This window comes from Ambystoma mexicanum, chromosome 5p, assembly GCF_040938575.1.
Source record: "Ambystoma mexicanum isolate Mex_15411 chromosome 5p, UKY_AmexF1_1, whole genome shotgun sequence".
Classification (NCBI taxonomy): Eukaryota; Metazoa; Chordata; class Amphibia; order Caudata; family Ambystomatidae; genus Ambystoma; species Ambystoma mexicanum.
This window is the reverse complement of record NC_090930.1, coordinates 794,387,404-794,411,287: the sequence shown is the minus strand read 5'-3', so window position 1 is coordinate 794,411,287 and position 23,884 is coordinate 794,387,404. Positions and strand designations below refer to the sequence as shown.

Here is a 23,884-nt window from a genome sequence, read left to right as displayed (position 1 = left end):
AGAGAGGGGTAAGAATCATACAATTACTGTTCAATTTCTTCTTGGTAGACTCCATAATTTTTAAAGAAAGGAATCAAATCACAGTAGATGGGATTACTGAATTGGAGCTAAAAAAACAGACACACCTTTTTAGTGTTTGCTAACTACCCAATCAAATTATAGAAAAGTGCCACCTGTCATACTTGTGACAGGCTTATGTGTCTGACCCTGTCAAAAGGAGCCATGGACACGAGAGTGGTTGCGGGGGATTCAATGGTATCTCCGTCTCCCCTGGTATGTTTGGAGTAGAGGATGCTCATTGGTGCCCCTTCTAAGAGGATACCTATCAGCATCCTATCTGGCCAGGTCTCTGTCTTTGAAGAATGGAGTTTTAATCACCCTGATATATCAACACAAGACTCACAGACCACGGTAACCAGCATGCTCCACACTCCTCAGAAACCTTGGATGGATTGTGTATCCTTGGAAGCAGCATAACATAAGGAAGAATTGCGACAACAGACCACAATGCACTTTGGCTCAACAGACAAGTCCCAGATCCAGAACAGAATGAATACACTGGTTATTCAAATGGAAATAGACCAGACTTCCTCCTTCAGGAACCAAAGAAAAAAACATCTCCACGCAGGGTCCCCGGAGCCACTGCAGTGGAAGGAGGGAGTAGCAGCAGCAAAACTGGAACATGTGGGAAAATGTACAGTAGTTGGAGAGACCATGTAAAAACCCCCAAAATCCCATCTGGAGAGTAAAGTACAGGATCCTTAAGTTAACCAGAGAACAAAGGATGCAGGAGACCTCACCTCAAGGTTGGAAAGAAGTGGAGAATGAAAAGGGGGTGGGGATGAAGCCTGTTAAGAAGAGCTCATTAGCAAATTCCAGCCCACAAGGGGCAGTGGGGTGAGAAGTTGGGGGTAGCTTTGAGAGATTTGCCTTGGGACTCTGGAAGCCAATGGGAGTGGATAGAGGGTTCATGTCATTTCATTGTGGGATGTTTTTTCGTGGGGTTTTTCACTGTGAATTTGTTAACGAATAAACCCATTTAATTTTTTTCAAATTATTTTTGGGGTGGTTCCCCCATTCCCTTTCAATTTTTATCAATTCCCAAACTCCCACATCCCATATATATAATTTTCTAACCCCCCAAAAAATCTGATGGGTTTTTTTCATTGAAAAGTTTGTGGTAAAAAGCCCTGCAACTTAACATCCTGCAATGAAAGGACGCTGTACCAATAGAAGCTTCCAGACAGGAATGGAAAGGCTATAATAAGCCAGCAGGGTCAGTATGTGGGTGAGTACAGAAGAGAAGAAAGGAAAACCAAAGGACCAGAGAGGAGTGTGAGGAGTGTGAGGCAAATGGAGGAGGATTTGGATAAGAGTGTTTTGAAGTGTTCTGTAGAGAGTGAAAGGAAAGTGCTGCTAGGATTTTGAGAGTGGTATACATTTTGGCTGTTTGCATGCATGTGGGTGAGTGTGTGAGTAAAACAGAAAACAGACATGCGTTAGGATGGATAGATGCAATGGGATTAGGCGTGTATTGAGTAGGACACTATATACCAGAGTATTGTTTAGTGAGCAGAGCACTATATCTCTGGAAGGTGAGCAAGGTACTATATCCCTAGAGGTGGTAGTTTAACAGGATTAGGAGAGAGTTTACGAGTCAAGTGTTCATAAGGGAGATCATAATAAGGGCTGGAGACAGAGTGTAGGAAGGCAGAGATTGAGAGAGAGAGAGAGACAGGATTGGGATGGTGGAGACATGGGCAGTGAGAGAAGATTAAGGTTAGAGGTTGAAAGACAGTCATCTAGAGAAAAGGCACATTAGGGTTATCAAACTACCGACCTTGGTGACGTATATGTTCCCCAAGTGAGTTAGAGTGATAAGGCTTATGTAATTTAGGCCCTCCCTAGGTCAAGAACAGACTGGACAGTAAAGGTCACCTGGGCATACGGAATCTGCATTGAGATAATACCTGCTAGGAGTAGGGAGCCTGGGCCTTCAAGGGCGATGGAATGAAATAAATCACTTGAGCAAAGTCACACATGCTAGAGCACCACCCATTAGCCATCACCGTATAGTCATCTCTATTTCAGAGCCACATGAACAAATAATTTTGGGTATGAAAATTAGATCAAGAGCAAGCCTTTTGCTCTAGAAAATAGTTTTTCTCCTGCAGGGCAGTGCTTTTTTCTGCACATTTCATTCAACCTAGAGCATACAGTACTCAAAGCTGCAGACAACTGCATATCTAGTTTCACCCTTGTTATGGTGCCATAATTTTTTTTTCAATAAACTTTATAGGGGAGGTCAGAATCTGTAAGGTCCAGTAATAACATAAAACACCTTCCCAGTCCCAGACAGCCTCATTTGTACAGGGTAGGAATGTGCATCCTTCAGGTCCCAATCACTGGCACAATCACAGGGATGTAGTGCCTCTTGCCCCAGTGATCGTGCCAATTATGATACCAGGACATGTAAGCATGGCTGGTGGTCGGTGATGGACTCCCAGTGGCTGTGAGGATTAAGTTCAAGACCCTGTGCATTGTCCACAAGGCCTACTGGGGCCTGGGGACACAATACCTTCAACTCTATCTTCCTAAAATCTTCCTTTTCAAGCTCTTCACTCATCCACCTCCAACTCCCTCAGGGTCAGTCACTTCTTCAAGCAACGAGTTGGTGGTAGATCTCTGTGTTAGGCCGGGGCCTCCCTCTGGAACAGTCTCCTTGCCGTCCAGAAACTTGAAGAGAACCCTCTTTGGTTCCGGAAGCACTTCGAAACATTCCTCTTTTCTTCTGCTTTCGCTCCTCATCTCCCCTGCTGAACTCCTGGCTGAAACTGAAACTACTCACAGACCCCATCTCACCTGCCCATTGGGGTACTCACCTTCACCCTCTTTGAGTCATAGACATCTGGTTCAGCATCAAAGCCAGCTGAGTCTGAAGTGTCCAAAGAGTCTGCAGCATGACTGAGGCAGTGGTCTTGAGCACCAGTGGGTTCTCATGGCATACTACACAACGTCCTCCCTTTGTGGTCTGTTGCACCACTATCTCTTCATCCTCATCGGCCCCTTCCTCTACATCTGGTGCATCCTCACCTACACATGGAGAGAGAAAGACATATTGAGCCATGTGCACTGAGACACAAATGCACATGTGCATCAAAGTGTATTCAAACAACAAATGGCGGTACACGGAGGAATCAGACATTGTGCATTCCGACACTATGAGCCGTAAGCAACGGATGCATGGCATTTGCTGACTAGTGTCGCTCCCCCTTCCGGTTCTATCCATATCATTAGTTGACACATTGACATACAAAAGTGGCATAAATATCCAATGATGGTCCATGCAACTGTCATGTCACCACACATACCAGTGAAAGATATTGCACATGTGACATTGTAATGCTGAAGGATATCACATGGCAACAGTCAGCCACCCATGTACACAGGCACCACCATGGTCAACACATGACACACAAATCAGGATTGGAACAGAGAATTGGACACATTGTGGTCCTGGGGGAAAGTGAGCAAAGGAATAATGTCTCTGAGGAGGTGCAGCTGAAAGTGGGCCTTCTATGCAAGATATGTGATGCAAAGAGAAACGGAGAGAGGATTCAAAGATGGCAACAAGGTCCATTGACCCACAAGAGGGTGAGGGGAATGGATCCATGGAAAGCAGCCAGAGTGCGGGAGGAAAAGAGGAGCAGTGGTCTTAATGAGTAGGCTCCCTGTGAAACTGAGGCAGAGATTGGTAGCAGTACACCATGCTTGTATAGCAGAAGGGCAGTAATGTACGATGGAGGATGAGAGGAAGGCAGGGGGTGACGCTTGGTTGGGAGCTGCATGTCATCCGCATTTCAGTGGCATGGCCCTGCCCTGTTCCTCACACTCCAACCATGCAGGTGGGGAGGGTGTGTATGTTCAAATGTGCAGCGCCTAGAACATATCCTGAGACACAGTATTTGGACATAGTGATCAAGGTCATCCAAGAACCATGAGTGGCTTGTATGTGCAACAATCAGTCCCTACAGCAATGCCTCAGGTTCAGATTTTTTTGTTTGCAATGCAGCCCTGTATATGAACATCATCCCTCAATGCTGGTTCAATAGTTCATGGTCATGTATGTTCGAACTGTGAACCAGCACTGCATCAAATACCCATCACATTGCACATGTAGCAACAGAGCCATCAAGCAGCATCTGGGTGTGCATTGCAGCTGCCATGTGTGACCTTATTAGACACATGACACGTGTGTGGGGAAGTGTGCACGTATCCAGTTCACAGAAAGGTCATTGTCTGTGCAACAGCACAGCACAATGATGGAATTGACAAGGTCTGTGCCTGTCAAATATCAACTGAATGACACATGAAGGCCTCAGGCACAAGACATGTGCCTTAAAATGTAAGTCGGTGGAAATGTTTGAACAACTATAATGGACATACTTTGAATGGAATACAGCCAGGCACACTCATTGACATTCATGCTGCCCATGACCTTCACATCTAGGGCCATGGGATTGTCATATTGCATGGATGGCAACCTCTGCATGACATCCCACCATCAGCTTTTGTTCACCATGTAGTGAATGGTGTAACCCCTTACTACTTTCATTTGTCGTATCACCAACATCATGCCTTCAACTCGGGGTTGTGGTATGTGGGCAATTATGCACCTTCACTCGGGGCACACCACAAGGCGTGGTGAAAGACAGCTCAACTACGCATCATGACAAGGCATCCCATAGGGGCAGTTGAAAAATGGAACATGCAACTCCCCTGAGATTATTGATCATCATCTATCGCGTGTACCTGTCTAGCAGTGCAGAGTGACACGCCACAAGAATTTAGAATACAACAGTACATGCAGGTGTCACATTTCCTACCCATGCAACAGGAGAATACCCTGTGGGTGATCTGTACTGTCACACCAACATGTGCCACGGTACATGCCCACCACACAGGATGCAGTAATGAAAAAAATTGACCTCGGCAATGAGGTTGGATAGATATTACTAACCACACATTATCATACAAAAAAGATTCAACAAGTTAAATTTATTATCAATTTTTTAAATCAAATTAATCCACACTGTTTGCTCATAGAGCACATAAATCCAAATACAATAGACATCATTAAATGAATTCCACCATACATGCTCAATCTTACACATACGCATCCAATGTTAAATTTAACCAGAAAAAAATGTTTCTAAGGCCCTTCATAAAAACACATCAGTGTATCATTTCACTACACCTATATAAACTAACAGTATGTATTTCTGTTCAATAGCTCCTCAGCTTTTTAACACAATCTACATATGTTTTGGTCGTTCCAAAAAGGCCTTTCCAATGTTAGCCTTGCATTTCTCGACCTTCTTCAGGATATGGGTAGGTCTTCAATATTGCCTAGCCTGAATAACATTGTTCAATGGAAGATGTCTTCCAGTAAAAATCTAAAAAAAACAGTGCACAACATATTACTACCCAACCTCTTAATTTCCTAGAGACAGATCAGTTGTGTATGTAAATATTTAGGAATTATACTAGTTCACACTCACCTCCAAACTCAATTTATGGGGATAGTTTCAACTGTAGAGCTAATCCTTAATCCTCCAGAGGTATACATTCAGAGAAGCCTGAAAACGAGAATAGGCACAAGCACGCCATGAGCAAAGAGCTCCCTCTCTCTCTGAGCCAAATTCCTACTATGGACAGTAAGATCTGTTCCATCTTCAACAGTCCCACTACTTACTATTAATGCAGCAGAGTAGGATTTTCAAATTCCATCAGTCGATCGGCATCACAGATAACCAAACCACTGATTTCACGCAGATGCATCAGATGCTGCTAAAGATAATCCAGTTAACTATAATAAAACCATATGGTGGGAACTGTTTAGAAACACATTCCCATGTTGCTCCATTGAGACTAAAAACATTATCCCCCTGGATTCGGCCAATTAAGTGGCCTAACAAATTTCATGTTGATAAAAGTGGTTTACTCATAGACATAGTCGCCAAGGTCCCAAATTCCAGTGTGTCTTGCTGTCTCACTGGAGTTTCAGCCACTTTATGTTGAATATTGATTTCTACAAACCCATGTGTTCAACTCTGCTGAAATCAAACACAGCTTGAACACCACTTAGATGATGAGTCCTGATATTCGTCTCACCATATTCATCTCATCGTATGCCTGGATTGGGGCATTCTTACTACGTGCTGTTCCATGATTCAATCAGAATGTGCGAGTAATGGATCTATCTCGGTCTTCATGCATGATAACTCTCTTGGTGCTTTATACCTGGGGAATGTTCAAATATGGTAGCCCAGCTTCATTCGATCGACACTAAAATTCTTATTGCCTTGCCTAGATGGTGCACTGTGCACTATGGAGGGAGCTGCCCAACCCCCTGTCCCTATTCCATCTGATGCATTAATGACCACCATCGTGGATGCCTACACATAGACCGTGCCCCCCCCCCCTTGGGGCCACAGGGATCACGCCTAAGATGACGCATGCCCTGCAGGGTGGGATTGCACGGCAGACTGCCTTGATTCGTGATGATGTGTGAGCTTTGCGTTCCAAGAACTCACAGCATCACATATTGGTGGCCCTCTACCTGGGCCAGCTCGCATGTGCGCTGCTCTTGGGTGGTCACTGTGTGCGGTGGCATATTCAGGTGCCTCCTGCTTGACTGCCTGCTATGTGCCACAATCATCTTCTGGGAGGGCCTTCCTTGCCAGTTTCCAACACGGCCCCCTCTACTCCAATGGCCAACCCACACCGCCCAGTCTGGTGGTCAGCACGTCCCTGCCTCAGGTGGAATTCCCAGCAAGTACAGGGGTGGTGGTCGCTGTGCCTGACCTGCCACCTGCACAGGAACAAGTATTAGCAGGACAGCTGGCACATTAGGACAATACTGGCACTGTACCCCTGTGGTACAACCTACAAACAGTGGCAGTATTTGCGCAGTGTACGCGTGGCCAGGCTGCAGCAATATAGAGAGGCGTCGGGCAATCCTTGCAGGGCCCATCAATATCGAGGAGGCATGCAGGGCAGCAACATTCGGTCACCTGGCAGGAGGAGCGCAGGCACTCGCAAATTGTGGTGCATATGGATGTACTTAAAGAGGCAGCTGATGGCGGAGAGGCAGTGGCCGAGGATGGCACGTGTTGCTAGGGCAAGGGCAGAGGTGATGGAGGGAAGGATACTGAGACGGGTTGCCATACTATATTGGAGGAGGTGTGCAGGGGTATGGAGGAGGTGTGGAGGTTGAAGAAGAGTCTGCAAGCTGTCCAGGACCAGACAGCAGCCTGCCTCCAAGTGAAGGATGATGAATGGAGTCTGCCCTGGAGGATGTCTTGTGAGAATATCGAGCCTGCTGCCTATTTATACAGTTCACAGTGTTAATGTCTGTTTGTTCATGTGCTGGATTTTGTTTAGTTTCATTTCCTGATGCATTTGTTCTGTGACTGTCACATGGGTTGGGGACCTTACTGTGGATGTGTGTCATACACTCATCAATTGTGCAGTTGTGGTGGGGGGTTGCCTCCCAATGCATGGCCACCCACCAACACACATCAGGTACCAGCCAGGGGGTGGACTCATGTCATATTACACATCTGCCACTGGAATGCTTCATCATCACATGTGAGTTAGTTTATATCTGGCTGTTCACATCATCCATCTGCTTGGCTCACACACTGTCAGACTCCCTTCACATCACGCCGACACATGGTTGTTCAACTTGTGTTTGATGCAGGACCTTGGAATGCTATGCTTTACTACCTGAATCCCTTAATTCATTGATTGTTACTTGCTACTCTGCACTCACATTGCATGGGATTCTGTCCTATCAGTGATGTCTTGGAATTGTGTCCTCCTCGGTCATTAACCAATGGGACTTTGGGCCATTGCAATGGCACATGGGCACAATGATACATCACATTGAATTCCATAGCTTCACTGTGTCACATGTACATGGTGCTTTCACTGTGTCACTGGTGCTGCATTATGCTGTCCTGTTGCTGTGCCACTGGGAGTCCTGTAATGAGCTACAGACATGGATTCTACATCAGTGCCCCCAGTTGGTATGTCCGTGGGTGGGTATGTGGCCAGTGTGTTTCATGTTGGTGGCAGTACAGTGGAGTTAAAGTAAGTTGTTGTTCAACATTGGACTGTTGGGGGGGGGGGTTATGTGGCAGGGCGAGGCTGGGGTGTCATCAAAGGTGAGGGGGCTGGTGGGTGGAGTGAGGACCTCTGGGACTGCCTGGGGGTGGTGTTGGAATTGAGATGGGCTGGTGGGTGGTGGTGGTGTGTGGACCTGTGGGGCTGCCCAGTTGTGGTGTAGGAGGTGAGGGAGGCTGGTGGATGGTGTGAGTTCCTCTGGGGCTGCCTGGGGGTGGGGTCAGAGGTAAGGGGGGCTGGTGGGTGGTGTGTGGACCTGTGGGGCTGACTGAGGGTGGTGTTGGAGGTGAGGGGGGCTGGTGGGTATTGTGTGGACCTTTGGGGATGGCTGAGGGTGATGTCGCAGGTGAGGGGGTCTGGTGGGTGGTTTGAGGACCTCTTGGGCTACCTGGGGGTGGTGTCAGAGGTGAGGAGGGATAGTGGGTGGTGTGAGGACCTGTGGGGCTACCTGGGGGTGGTGTCACAGTTGAGAGGGGCTGATGGGTGTTCTGAGGACCTATGGGGCTGCCTGGGGCTTGGTGTCAGAGATAAGGGGGGCTCAGTGCAGCTGTTACTTACTTGGGGCGTCGCACAGATTGTTTGGGGTGCTGACATTACTTATGGAGGAGCATGCCTAGGTTCTCAGGGGTGCAGCCATTACTTGCGTGGGGCAATGGGAAGTTCGGTGGTGTGCTGCTGTTACTTACGGGGGACCTCGCACAGGTTCACAGAGGTGCAGCTGTTACTTATATGGGGTGTTGTGCAGATTGGCTGGGGTGCTGATGTTACTTATGGGGGAGCTTGTGCAGGTTCTCAGGGGTGCAGCCGTTACTTGCGTGGGGCCTCATGCAGATTGGGTGGGGTTCTGTTGTTACTTACGGGGGACCTCACGTAGGTTCTCAGGGGTGCAGCCGTTACTTGCGTGGGGTATTGCATAGATTGGCAGGGGTGAAGCTGTTACTTACGGGGAAGCTCACGCAGGTTTGCAGGGGTGCTGCTATTACTTGCATGAGGCCTCGAGCAGATTGGCTGGGGTACTCCCGTTACTTACGGGGGACCTTGCACGGGTTTGCAGGGGTGCTTGGTGTTGAGTCAATGGTGGAGGCAGAGGTTTGCGGAATGGTTAGTCTGTGGCTCTGTTTTTGGTTTGCATGGGGACGTGTCGTGGGCGTTCCTCGCACAGCTCAGTTTTTTTTGCAGTTCAGCTTGGAATGCACATTTCAATCCATGAATAAACAAAGTGCGCATTGGAAACTTTGCGCGTAGGGCCACGCTGAGCCGTTCGTGCGCAGGCTTTGTGGGAGCAATTCACACTTATCGCCTGCTTCTTTTCTCTGCATTTTACAGTCAAAATAAACAAAATTAAAACCAAGCTGTTCGGCTCTTACAATAATTTCCACATTTAAATGAAGAGTGCAATATTAGGCAGAGGCTGTTAATAAAACATTTGGTTAATTTTATATGTAAAAGACAGGCGCTTGCAAACTGCGATCATAGTCACTCTCCTGACTGCCTCTGGGCCAAGACGTTGTTTTCCGTCGTTGCTGGATTTGGCCATATGCTCCCTTATTCCTTTTGTTAAATCGAGGGAAGAGGTGACTGGAGGTGTTCTGCTCTGCCAAACTGCCACTGCGCGAGCAGACTTTCGGGCCTGATGTATGTTTATAATCGCCTTTCTCATAAAAGAAAGAGGAGAACTGCACCCAGCTCTGTAGTTCCGCGAATAATCTAATTGTGCTAATTTCCTCCAAAAATATGACAAGAGGGAAAGAGGACAACTTTCCGGTGCCATTCACGTGCCACAGTGTTTGTAAAAGGAGGTTTAGAACAGAACATATCATCCAGTATTGCAGCGATTATTTTGCATAATGGTACATTCATTGCTTCGAAGAGCATCTCCACCAATACCACAGCTCCCAATGAAAAGGTAGGTAAAGCAAAACAACCCTGCATTGCAGCGCATCAGCCATGGGGATCTTCTAAGGAAGGAAATTGTTTTTAATGCTGAGGCCATTTTGTCTGTGCATATCGTATGATTCCATTCATCACGTTTATCGTATAGTGCCTCAAAGAGACAGCTTTCTTGTTTGTGGAAGTCGATTGGGAGAGGAAGGAAAAGATTGCCAGGAGGGCCAGCGTGGGTGGGTGTGTTTGAAAAAGAACACACAATATATAAAGAGAGAGATTAAGCGGGAGAACTAGAGGTCTAGGGTGAATTAAAGGGGGGACATAAAAAAGCTAATGGAGAGGGAGACTGGAAGAGTAAAAGGAAGACAGTGAGAGCGGTTAGTTTGCGTTTTTGAATAAAAAAGAGAGGCATTGCAATGCAGGTGTCCATGTTACAGAGAAATTGTGTCTATGCTATGCGTGCCAGAATGACAGAGGGTTAGGGGGATAGAAATACTGTGAGATAGACAAAGAGAGCAGCAGGTGCAGAGAGAAAAAGAGACGGCGATGGAGTGTAATATCGTCTGCACCATGTGATTTCACCAATGAAATTAAATGCCCCCCACTAACACTGCATCAAGAGGAACAAGAAGTGTTCTGATCATCTTGAAAGTTCTGAAAGCTGCTTAACATTTTTGACCAGGGCATTTTCTAGACAATATTGTGACCAGAATATGGCTCCCTCTCCCTCATTGCTCCTCTGCGGCTACCCAGCAATGCACTCCGTTTCCACTGTAATTAAGTAATTGCATTAAATACCATTTTATTGACTTCTAATTCAAACTACCAATTAGGCAACCTACACAACAATATTACAAACAGGAATTGATTTTCATTATCCCATCTTTATGTTCATTGTCTGTCTAAATGAAGGGCACTCTCCTTGATGTTGCTGCAGGAAAAGTGGCTATTGCTCTAACCTAATCGATTTTTCCAACAATTGTACTTTAAATTAAAAGTGTAGTGAGAAACAATAGCTTTGTTCAGTTGGTAAACACAGAACTCAGAGGCTGTTCGAAATGCTCTGGGCAAGAATGGAAGTTGGGTTTGAAAAAAGGGAAAGGTTTAGGCGGGAAGTAAATAGGAAGCAGTTCCCAGCTATGTTAAGAATAGTTAGGTTACAAAGTGTGCCTTGAAACTATTTCAAAGCGCCAAAGGGGCTCCCCCGGGCGCCTTTCTGGTATCGCCTTTCCCCCTCCCTTCTACCTTTTTTGTCTTCTGCCTGCAATTTCGTGGTCATTTTTGACTCATCACTATCCTTTGCCTCACATAAACCTCTGATTGTCTGCACTTGCCACGTTCTTCTATTTAATGTACATACAATTCACTTCCACCTTTCCATTCATGCTGCTAAACCTAATATTACTTCCTCTATGTTTTCCTCACTTGACTTGTGTTCTGCTTTACTCTTTGGTCTTCCCTCCTCACATCTCACTCCTCTTCATTTTGTATTTAAGTGGGATCCCAGGATCCCTGCTGTCCTCTACATACGGCCTGAACTAGGCTGTTAGCCCCTAACACTTACGCTATTTACCCTGTGAACTGCTGCTGCTGATATGGATAACACCAAAAGTGTTTCTCCTGCCATGCAGACTGGGCGTTCACTCTCACCGGTTCTCTGTTGCCCTCTAGATAGGGCACTGTACTGGGCTGTTAGCCCCTCTTCTACCCTCACTAACATCTGGGTGGTTAATATGGCTGACACAGAAGATACTTCACCTGCCGTGTAGGAAAGGTGAACGCTCTTCCCACTTCCCTGTTGCCCTCGAAATCAGGCCTTGAAATGGGCTGTTAGCCCCTCCCACATGCCCTCCTCACCATCTGGGCTGCTGCAGCTAATACAACTCGCATGGTAGGTGCTTCCCCTGCCGTGCAGGTTGGGTGCTCACTCTCCCAGGTTCACTGCTGCCCTCAACATTAGACTGTGAACTGACCTGTTAGCCCCTCTCACCAGCCCTCCTTGCCTTACGGACTGCTGCTGATACAGCTCACACCACAGTTCCTTGGCACCGGGAAGGGGTCAAATTGGAGGTGGTAAATGTTTACCAATACCTTGGAATCCACTTGATAAGGGCCTCCACAGCGACTTCCATCTCACCCAAGTTAAACTTAGGTGATCCCAGCTTATCGGATCTCTGGGGAGAAAAGGTTCACACTGGTGGCAGCTACTCCTTTGGCACTTTGTTACAGCTATGCCTGGCTAAGGCAAGCTCCATCATCATGTATGGTGCCATTGGATGGCACCTCGGTAATGAGAAGGGGATGGTAAGAATCAAATCCCTCCTTTTAAAGAGGCTGTTTCGATTACCCCTGCACGCACCTGTTGAATCCATCTTTCTGGAACTCAGCACCTTCTGCTGTAGGGCAAGACTAAAGCTTTCCCTTTTAGGCTTATTTTGGCGACAAGTTAATGCCGAGGCTGGCATCCTGAAATGTATGATCCTTAAAGCTGCCCGGTCTAAGGTTGCGTGTATGCCTCATAGTGCTTTTCAATCCATTCTTTCAACGGCAAGCAGGTGGCTGAACTTGTTTCCAGCCACATGCGAGTGCTGGTCTTAACCCAGGTTCAAAGCCCCTACGCGCTCCGTGGTATATGCCAGCTACTGTGAGCAGTATGTAACATTCCTGGCCATCAAGGCAAAAAGCAGTCTCTTCACCGATCATATCACCAGGGTGAACGGCCCCCAGAATTATGTTGCACAATTTGTGGGCAATACCTTGGTCTGGGAGTACCTTAATGTTAAAAATAACTCTGTCAAAACCTTGGAGGGGTGGGCACCTATACCAACATCCCTAGACCTATGGACAAGTGCCGCCTCTGTGGCTCCACTTCCATTGAATCTGCCAAACAATTGTTAGTCCATTGTAGGATGTTGGATACACTGTGACACTCTGCTCTGATGGCAGCAGGCCTGGAGCCTTCACTCCCTTCTCCATTAATATGGGAGTTGTATATGGAGGCAATCACAAACATCGGATTGTGTCTTTTACTATTTTTGGAAAAAGGTTGTATGTATGCTGGAGACCTTGTTCACTGCCGCCAGTTGTTAATTGATTTATCTGTGATATTGTTGGTCTTTTTGGATCATCATTTTACTGACTGTTTTAATGAGTTGGTTGTGTTTTTCATTGTGGTAGAAAGCTGTTTTTTGCTGCTGCATAACACTAGTAAAAAAAAAAAAACATTAACAAAAATAAAGCGGATTACCTGCCGTGCAGGTTTTGCACTCGCTCTCCCCAGAACCCTGAAGCCCTCAACATCAGGCCCTTAACTGGGCTGTTAGCATCTCCCAACCGACCTTACCACTTTAGTTCCACTTCCTCTTCCGACATATTTGCACTTTTCTGGCCGTCCTCGCCCTGGGTGTCCATTCCTTAGGTTGGCAATTCCCAAAAGTGCTGATTCCTCTGCCCATTTTTTCCCAGTTTGGACATGTTGGACTTCTATGTTCTTCTCTCTATCTTTCTTTCAATTCCCACTATGCATTCCTTTTCTCCTTCCTACCACTCTACCCCCTTTCATCCTACCCATGGGTGTTTTCTGCACTACTCCTTACCATATTTTTCTTTTCCTTCTCAATGCTTTCGCTACCTTCTCCTTATATTCATGCCTATAGCTTTATTCTGCGATGACTTGGACACTCCTCTTTCTTCTACTCTCCTTTCACCCTCCCCCTTTTTTCTTCTGGCGATTTTAACCTTCCCATCTTACATCTACTTATTCTTCCTGTCCTCTTCTTCCCTTGCTTCTTTCCTTTGATCTTTTTCCGCTATCATCTCCTCTGTACCATATTTGTGGTTCTGCTTGCAATCTAGCCTTTTCCTGCGCTTCCACCGCCACTATCTTTGCTACACCGTTCCATCTCTCTGATCAAGTGTTATTCTCCTTTTCTTTCTCCCATCCATCCCCCACATCAATTCCAAACCTGTCCCCATGAATCAATCTTCATTTTCCAAGCATAAGGTCCAAAATGTTGTACCTTTATCTTTTCTACCTTTGTTCACTTCTTTGCTGCCACCTTTGTCTACCTTCTCGTCTTATGTATCAGCCAAAGCTGTAGAACGGCCAAAGCTGTAGCCCTTCATTCTTCTTATCTCTTATCCACCTTAGACTTCCTCCATCCTCTTCATAGCTTTATCCCTTCCAAGAAACCACTTCCACCTTGGCACTCTACCAAACTTTTCTCCCTCTGGACTTCCCTGCAGCAGGCAGAACGTTGCATGAGTAAAACCCAATCCCTCTCTGATCTATTCTCACTCTCCCATCTTCACTCCTCCTATGACTCTTCTTCAGTCTAAAAAACATAATTTCATATAGTCTTACTAAAGTTTACCTTTCTCAACCTCATCTTCTCTTTTGGTTAGTTGCCCGTCTGCTCTCTCCCCCTTCTCAATACCCTATTCTTCTTTCCTCCTTTTCTGCCCTAGACTTCTCTTCCCTAACCCCCTCTTCTACTTCCCCTCTTTCCTCTTCTCCTTCTCTTCTCCAATCTTCATCCTCTTTTATTCCTATTTCTGATTCTGACAATGCTAAATTTTGCTCCAGAGCTCACCCTATGGCTTTTCAAAATGATCATCTTCCCTTATCTCTAAGGTTTTCCCAACCCCTATCCTGTATCTCTCTTCCTTCATTAACACTTTTATTTTGTTATTTGTATTTTTCTTTTAGTTTCAAACATACTATCATACTACCCATCTTGAAGAAAGTCTCTTTGGATCCCTCTCTCCCTCTCTCTCTTATAACTATCAACCCATTTCTCTTTTTTCTTTTCTTTCTAAACCTATTGAGCATGTTGTCCACTCACACATTTCTGACTACATTCATTCCAAATCTCTGCTTTCCCTGCACCAATCTGGCATTCATCAATGCATTCGACAGAGACAGCTTTACTCCATGTGCCAAAAGCTCTACTCACTACCGGACACTTCAAAAACTCCTGTACACTAATTCTACTCAATTTATTTGCTTATTTTGGCATGATTGATCATGCTACCGTTCTTTCTTCTCTCTCTTCCATGTTTTTCTGACTCTCTTCGTCCCTGCTTCTCTTCCTATCTCTCTAAACAAACTTTTAAAGTTTCACAGGTCCTCATTACGAGTTTGAGGATAACCCATTGGTGCTACCAGTGGGTTGTCCCCAAACTCGTGACACCATTTCTGATATCCAGGTGCGACCGGGACATTACAAAGCTCGGCTCCCGGGACGTCAGGCGGCGAAAAGTGTAAGTCCCCATTGGGAGATGGGGCTTCCGTGAAAACCATGCCTGCAGGGGCCAGTGCCCCTGGCAGGTCAGACTTGACGGGAGCAACGGCACCTGCAGGCATAGTTGAAGAGTGGCGGTCTGGAAAGGGTGCCGGTACGATGCTACCGGCACCCTTATTTCCAGACTGCCAGACTTGTTCCCCTTCCCTCCCATTTCAATTTGTTGTCCCCCAAGGCTCTGTCCTTGACCCCCTCATTTTCTTCCTTTACACCTTCCTTTCTTTGAGATTATGTCCAAATGTGGGTTTTAATTCGCTTTTATGCCAATGACACTCACATCTCCTTTCCTTCTCAAACTTCTGACTCCCTCAACACTTCCCATTCCTCTTGTCTGCTTGTCATCCAACTAGCTCTCTCTGACTCTGCATGGAATCTCAATGTACTCTTTAACTATATTCTCTCTTTTTCCAAGTGTATTAATGCTACAGCCCATAAGTGTCGGGTCCATTTGCATAACATCTGCAAGAGTCATCAACTTTTGTTTGCTCAGTTTGTCATCCCTCCATTCACACTCTTCTTTCTCTTCCTGTTCGCTCTTCTATGTCCTCCCCTCTTTACTCTCTCCTGGCTTTCGTTTGAAGCTCGTCTTCTTTTCAATTTCTTATGCATTGTATCCAAGCGACTTTCCCGTCTTTCTCAACCTTATCTCTCATCTTGGGTTTATTTCTACTCCTCCCCTTTTTCTCTCCACTCCCAATCTGCCTTTCGCCTCACTGTGCCTAATCCCCAATGTGCCCCATTCTGAGTTTGATCCTTCTCCCTCCTTGCCCCTAGGTATTGGAACTCTATGATCCTTTTAGTTTGGCCTTCTTCTACTTTGCCTGTTCTCAACCCTAGACTGAAAACTGTCCTTCTTTCTTCTAATTCTTAAATGCCATTGGTAATTTATTATCCATCATGCATTTGCTTTTGTACCATTCATTTTTGATTTGTTCAGCGTATAGGTGTAAACACACTATAAATAAATATACAAATAGTAAATGAATACTTTTATTTACTTCTCCTGCTCCGCCATGCATTACAACTTTAAGAGGGACCAGTCGGCCGGTGTGCTTCCCGGTATTTGTGTATGGGCATTCACTTTACAGAGATTGGCTAACATGATTGTGTTGCACATGTGTGAATGGATCCTTACCTCATCTCCATACCTTTCTCCAGTCCCTGAGGTCAGTGATGATGAGGTTCTTATTCCACAGCCTCAGATCAAGTCAAGGTACTGAGCAGCCTGCTGGTTAAACTGTTCCAGGTGATGTTCCGACACTTTGCTGCAGACAACTCTCTTCTGTTTTTTCTATCACTTATAATACATGCCGCCGAGTTACACAGTAACTGTAGAGATGTGGCTGTAAGTGGCTTCTTGCAGTTTGGTTAGGATAGCAGTGGGGTATTGCTCCTATGTAACACAGAGACAGACATGTTTGAAGATGCTATCTACCTGCACATTCAATTCCTCATCTGTAAACGTTGACTTGCTACATCTGCCTGTTATGGCAATGGTGGATTCCTGATCATACAATATGACGATGTGGCATAGGATGTCCCAAAGTAAACCATTGACAGGGGCCAGTACTGATTGGATGACCAGAGTGCAGGGCTGGCTGCAGTTCTCACAGCATAAATGAGAGGACAAAGCAAGGAGCTGTTCATGTGGGGGAAGTAGCAATACTGAGCTGGGTGGATTTGCTTCAGAACAAAATCTAGCAGTGGCAGCTTGTGATAAAAACAGCTGAGGGAGTGCTCGTATTTCATTGGGTTGGCTCCTCCATAATGGGTGAGAAGGGGCCAAGACCCAGTGGTTCAACGCCCCTGGCCAATTATGGACGATCCGCCCCTGAATTCTAGGCAGAGTCAGGAGCAATAGCAATGGGTTTAACACAGTGGGATAGAGTGGACGTGTTCAGAGTGAGTGGGGCAAAGGAATGTGTCTACAGCACAGATTTCCTCGCGACACAGCATATCCACAATACCTGAACACTTCATGGGGTTCTGCATGGTGTGGCAAAATGACCAGAGCTGAAGTTTGAATGTGTGCAGTGCTTGGGCTTCTCATGTGCTGTTTGCTCTGTGGTAAATGTTCTAGCAGGCAGATTTATAGCAGAACATTGCTGCAGTGCATGCATACAGTGAAGCCATCCATCTTTGTGTGCTACGTGCAATCAGACGACACAGATTAGACTCGCATGGAAATAACCAAACCATTAATTGGGCAACTGGTACAGCCATTTTTTGGCTACTCACTCGTACGTAGTAGTGAAGCTGTATATAGGAAGCTAGCTCATCTTGAATCATGAACCTATTGTTCTCTAAAAAAAGTACTGAAGAAACAGAAATGTGTACCCAAAAATACATGATGGGCAGAGCTAGGGAGGCACATATGACTCTGCAAGGTGGCGAAGACAAGATTCTGCACATTTCAACATAGTCACAATTGAAAGCTCCCACATACCTTCAAGGAAGAACAATGAACACATTAAACATGCTACCTAAATACAGAAAAGAGATGAACAGAGCCCCACAACACAGTGGGCTACTAAAATAAAGATAGCAAGCGAAATAAAATGATGTATTCTACTGTACAGGAGGAGCAACCTTGGGTCTGGTCTATCTGGCGATTGTCAATTCTGGGAAATGGGCTTTGTGCTAAACACAATCCACAGCCTTAGAAACCCAAAAATGACTAAAAAAGCAACAGAATAAGTACCAACGTGGGATATTTTCGGAGACTATAGAGAGAGAGAGAGAAAGAGAGAGACAGAAAACAGAGAGAGAGAGACGTGGGGTATATGTTTAAACTTTGTGTATGAATACAGCAATTTTTGGACGAATCCGGAAATATCACTTTTAAAAAATTCCAGAAAGATTACCAGAATTGTCTCTATAGCATGCTTAATTGATTCATTAATGGCCTGATTCATTTAATTATTTGTGGGGAAAATTGGGACTTTGCGGACCATTCTGCATTCAAAACCCTGTTTGTCGATTCATGGAATCGACTTTGCCAGACTTTTCCAAGACTTTCGGGGAGTTTGCGCCGTCTTGGCATGTCTTTGGGAGCAGTCAAGTTCTTGCATGAGACTGCTTCCAGAGTGTGGGCCGAGCCTATGCAGAGACCCAAATAGGGGTCAGAACATGCAGAATCAGGAAAAACAAGGGAAAATGTGGGTGTGTTGAGGGACGGTCCACGCTAAGCCATCGCACGCCCATTCCACCTCAAACCCAAGCAAATTCATGGATTTCAGCGCGCAAACATGCATCGGGAAAAGGCATACGCAAACCCTGTGATCCATCTGCCACATGATAGCAGGCATAAAGTTCAAAGCGCATAGGATCTAATGCATATAAAGCAAGCAACAGCTACGATGAACCCAGCAATAACAAGAGCTATCGTACACAGACACCAAAGGAGGACGAGAATGCCCAGGGCCCGATGATCAGATATATGCTTGGTAGTGGTCCCCCCCATGTAATCCTGGACCTTGTCAGGATGTGGAAACATGACCTAGTATCACCCACCATCTGCTCCCAGGCCTTTAGCCCCCTTGAAAAACTGCTGACTGTACTACATTTCATGGCTTCTGGCTACTTCCAGTATACCACTGCCATAGTTGGTGGGGTATCGCAGGCCACACAAACCCGCTGTCTCCACCAGGCATTGGCTTGCATACCAGCACGTGCATGTGTGCGCAGGCACATACACATGCCTAGAACACTGGAGGAAAAGCAGAGAGTGTGCCAGAAATTCTACAGAGTAGCACACTTTCCATGTGTACTTGGTACACTTGGCTGTACACATGTTGTGCTACGCCCCCCCCGATTGATGGAGTACATATACCACAATTAGAAGCACTGGCATTCCATTTACATGCAGGTAGTCTGCAATGCTAATGGGCTGATCATGGAAGTGTATGCCAATTTCCCTGGAAGCATGCATGGTAGCTACATCTACCGCCAGTCACTACTCCAGCAGGCCCTGGCATCTGGAAAATATGGCAACACCTGGCTCATCCGTGAGTATGAACCGTCATGCACATGCATGCACGTGACAAACTGAACAAATGACCATGACAATAAATGGCAATAACAACCATGTACAAATTGCAGGGGACTGTGTCTACCAGTGATCACTGTTCATTACGCCATACCAGAAAACACCAGCTGAGGTAAGATGCAATTCTGCACATGTAGCTACTAGGGCCAGAGTGGAACGCCCATTTGGGATGCTCAAGTCACGTTTCTGCTCTCTTGACGACTCTGGTGGGGTTTTGTTATATGAACCCACCAGTAGTCTGTAAATTCATAGTGGCAGCATGTCTACTGCACAATGTCGCCATGCGGTGTGGCGTAACAGTGGAAATGCAGGTGGGACCGCACTCAGACACAGGATCCACTCTTGCCCTTGGTTGGCCAAAGGGCACGTTAAGAGGCTGCATGCAAACATACTTCAGCTAAAAATCTGCCCCTGTGGAGCACACACAGTGAGCCACATCCCAGGTGCCATTCAATGATGAATTGGGGTCCATCATCGGTGCCCATAACAACACCCTGAGAATGTGTGCCTAACAGAGGCAAATTGTGTGCATCCATTAAACAAATAGTGCTCCCAACAAGAAATTTTAAGTGGGAGTACTTCATTCACTATACATGAAAGATGGGAGCATAATGATATGTTTTAGGGAGTAAAAATGTAAGCCCAATTCCCAATGAGAGTAATTCATAAGCAAATAAAAATATGTTTCAACATAAACACATTTTTTGGGTCATATATATTCCTTTGCACCCAGTCATATCAAAAGATACATGTCTACTTCTTCCAATCAGGCAGTTAAAATAGTATTGTCGACATGTGGTACTATGTGCACTATTGAGCAAAACATATCCATGTTGCTGTGAGGGTGAAAGCAGGAGTGCCAGATAACACGTTTCTTTCTCATATTTTTTACTGGGAATTTTTGGACACCCTATTTCTATTTATTTGTGAGGATTTACCAATTTTCACAGCGTAAAACTGGCTCATACACCCCTAATCTGTAGGGCTGTGCAGAAATCACCAACACAGTCATAGCAACTGTAACCAACAATGTCCATGTAGTTCACCCAAAAGCACACAACACAAGCAACAACGTCCCTGACCACCGTCACACGGACACCAACCACTATTCTGCATGTTGCCCCCAAATTACACACACAAGAACACAAGTAGGAAGGCAGAGTACAAAATGGAAATGTGCAACCTACACATGTGAGGAGTACCCTGGAACCCACAAAAATATACAAGTTGAGTGGCCAACCCATTGCCTGACAACAAGTCTGCTCACAATACATATTCACATTACAATAGTCATGCAGACTTTGAGAAATGCAAGTGCAGTGCAATAAAGATGCACATCTCACCTCACACCTTGTGAGCCTGCACCAGCTGTACCCTAGAATTCATGGATGTCCCCCTCTGTAGGCCTGCAAACCACCCAACTCTGATGATGAGTTCTGCACACGCATACAACAGCAACATCCCATTCAAATGCAGCAACCATCTACCCCCAGCAGAATGCCTCTGTAGAGAAAAACAGCCCAAGGTCAGGGCAGGCAGCACATCCAGGCATCCAATTACACAGCAATATGTGCCCTCCTGAGTGCCATGAAACAAATGCAAACAAGTACTCACCAGCCACCCATCACCATCTGTCCCTGCACCCATGCAGCCAGATCTGCCCACCTCACGCCAATGCAATGAAAACACCCCACACTGTGACAACTTACCCGCCCACAACACTGCCACTGGCTGCCCCCCAGAGAGCTAAGCAGTGAATGACCAGGTACCACTTATCCCTTGTCATGGTGATGGGACATTGTGAACATTCTGATCGGGCCACAGTCTGCATGACACTGAGATGACTCCCAAAAAGAGATTACTGAGAGGATGGAAACTAGGATATCATTGGAAATACTCATAATGTCACGATATGGCATCCCCTGATGAACATGGCAGAAGGACAGTGCAGTAAACACTGGCAGGAGAGCTGATGGTGTAAAGACCAAGACGATGGGATGCAAACCTACTAGCAATTGCATTGAAGACAGGATCTGGCAGTAGGCAGCTGTTCACAGAGGCAGCAATCATACAGGAAGGCAGGGAACAGAGGCAAATGGCATGAAAGAGACAATCAGATAGGAAAATGGAATGAGAAACAGAGGCAAATGACTCTGTCACACAAAAGGGAGCAGGCAACAGGTAAGAAGGGAACACAGACTGCACAGAGACTGGATTAAATGGGGACCAATGTGCTTGGAACTTAAGAGAGCATTGAGATGCATTGAGCAGCTGCCAACAGGCTGCAAAATATCTGCTGGTGTCCTGTGCATGGTATATGTTCACCATGGCAAACAACACCTGGCTGATGGTGTGTGCCTGCTGTCTGTGGTGAACATGGCGTCCTCCAAATGGCTATCAATGCTGTGCTGGTCTTGGGACAGCACCCACAGTAGGGGCAGAAGGATCAAGAGTGGACTGCCTGCATGGGTAGACATGACTAGAACAGCTCAGTGAATGGGATGCCAACTGGCAGGCAAGACTCATGCAAACACTGCAAGAAAACACTCCCCATCACTCCCATCACCATGTGTCCCAACCCACTTACTGCTGGATATGCTACCCCCATGGCTACTCACCAATAAACGCACTACAGTGACAGCCTCATTCACAACAATCACCCCGCAACCAGTGCTACCCTGATTGTCTTGATAAAACAGAATGCATAGACACACCAGCCTACCAACACCATGTGTCACATGTACCCATCAAGCTGGACCCACTCACCTCAGTATAAGGAAAAGAATAATAACCCCACACAGTGCAGGACTCCCTGCCAGCCACCAATGACACCACAGGTGCCACCCTGTGTCCCCTCAACTTACCTGCGCAAGGTACCCACCTGGCCCGCATCCACTGCATCCTACCTGAAACATTTTGAACTCACAAAGGCATGCACTGCATCAATGTAAAGATACTGGAGAGCCATGTCAACTCCCGTGTGGAACAAGGAAATAGGCATGCACTACCCAGTGTCAACATCTAGAAGTACAAACAACCAAGCATGAGCACCCAACAACATCACACCAGCAAAACTGATCAACAGTGAAATCACTGGCAGAAAATCAAACAGAATTCAGGCACAGCACAACATGCACCCTGGAAACAGGTGACACTCAGCCCTGGGATGCAGGCCCCAGTGGGGACATTGATTGCAGGCATACACGTCCTGCACACCCACTGTCAGGTCTCATGTGACTTTGGGTCAACCATAGATGCAGATCAGGAAGGACGACCAAGTGAGGAGATGATGTCCCAGGAGTGGTAGCTGATGACAAGGATTACAGAGGGCAAGGGGGAGACAGGACACACATAGATTAATGCATAGCAGTGGAGTGGAGAGAGAGAGAGGGAGAGGAGAAAAGCAGTGCAAGGAGGAGATTGGATTATGGGGAGATGAGGATGGATGTGTCGGACATCAAAGTGGGTGAGGGCAGAAAGAAGGTGGACAAGAGAAGAAGACATAGACTTGAATATTTGTAAAAGAGGTAGCCTGGTCAGAGAGCTTGGAAGGCACATACATGGAAAAGTAGCACATGTAGTGGGTGAGTTAGGACAAAAATAGGTGACAGAAAAGAGCAGACAGGCAAAGAAAGCCCACCTGTGAAAGGTCAATCAGCAGCTCACATAAAAGAAACAACATGGCAAGCAAAGAAGAAAGGGAGCCATGTCTGCAACATACCCGAAAAGAATTGCCCACAACCAAACACCCATACCCTGCACCATTCACCAACTGCCTCTGTTGAACACCACTGTAAATGGACCTCTGGACAACATTCAGCCGTTCACTCACCCTTCAACAGACCACGCACCTTGTGCGAGACAGTCCCAGTAACTGTGCAAGGATAACTGTGCAAGAATAACAGAAACACCTACAGAAACAACAGGTGAAGACAAACTGGGGAAGTGGCCGATATACCACATGCATGGGCCCGCATTTGGACACACATTGTGCAGTCACTTATAGTGCTGGATTAGATCAACAAGTATTGTTAAAATAAATCATGCAAAACACCCAGATGTAGAGAACATACAGAAATTAACAATAGTGACCTGATTGGGAAACACAGGAGCAGTCCAGCAGGGGTACACATGTGCATATCTGTACAACCCAAGATGCCAAAATCATGATAAACCTGTCCTGTTGAGTCACTGTACACAAATGCCCATAACTGTGTTACCAGGGGCAACACCATTAAGTGGAGCAGCCGAGGATGTGTAGACCTGACAGTGGACTTTTGGTTACATGTGGAATGGTAGCAGGGCAGGTCATGTGAGCTGATACGGGAGTGGAGTGGGCAGTGGCACAGGTCAACGAGTAGTGTGGACAGGGAGTATGCCTGCACGGCCCTCTAGGAAATATGGGGCAGGGGAATAGAAGGGTGTCAGTAATGAGATATCATCATGGTGAGTGAGG

General features: G+C 46.2%; 1 long non-coding RNA gene across 1 annotated transcript in view; it reads right to left on the bottom strand.

Annotated features, from left to right (window-relative positions):
• The window catches only part of LOC138481711 (uncharacterized), a 368,061-nt gene that overhangs the window by 123,946 nt on the left and 220,231 nt on the right, over positions 1 to 23,884 (bottom strand). Inside the window, exon 2 of the long non-coding RNA XR_011274349.1 lies at positions 2,883 to 3,093. This is a non-coding gene — a long non-coding RNA (uncharacterized lncRNA). The remainder of the gene's footprint in view (positions 1 to 2,882; positions 3,094 to 23,884) is intronic.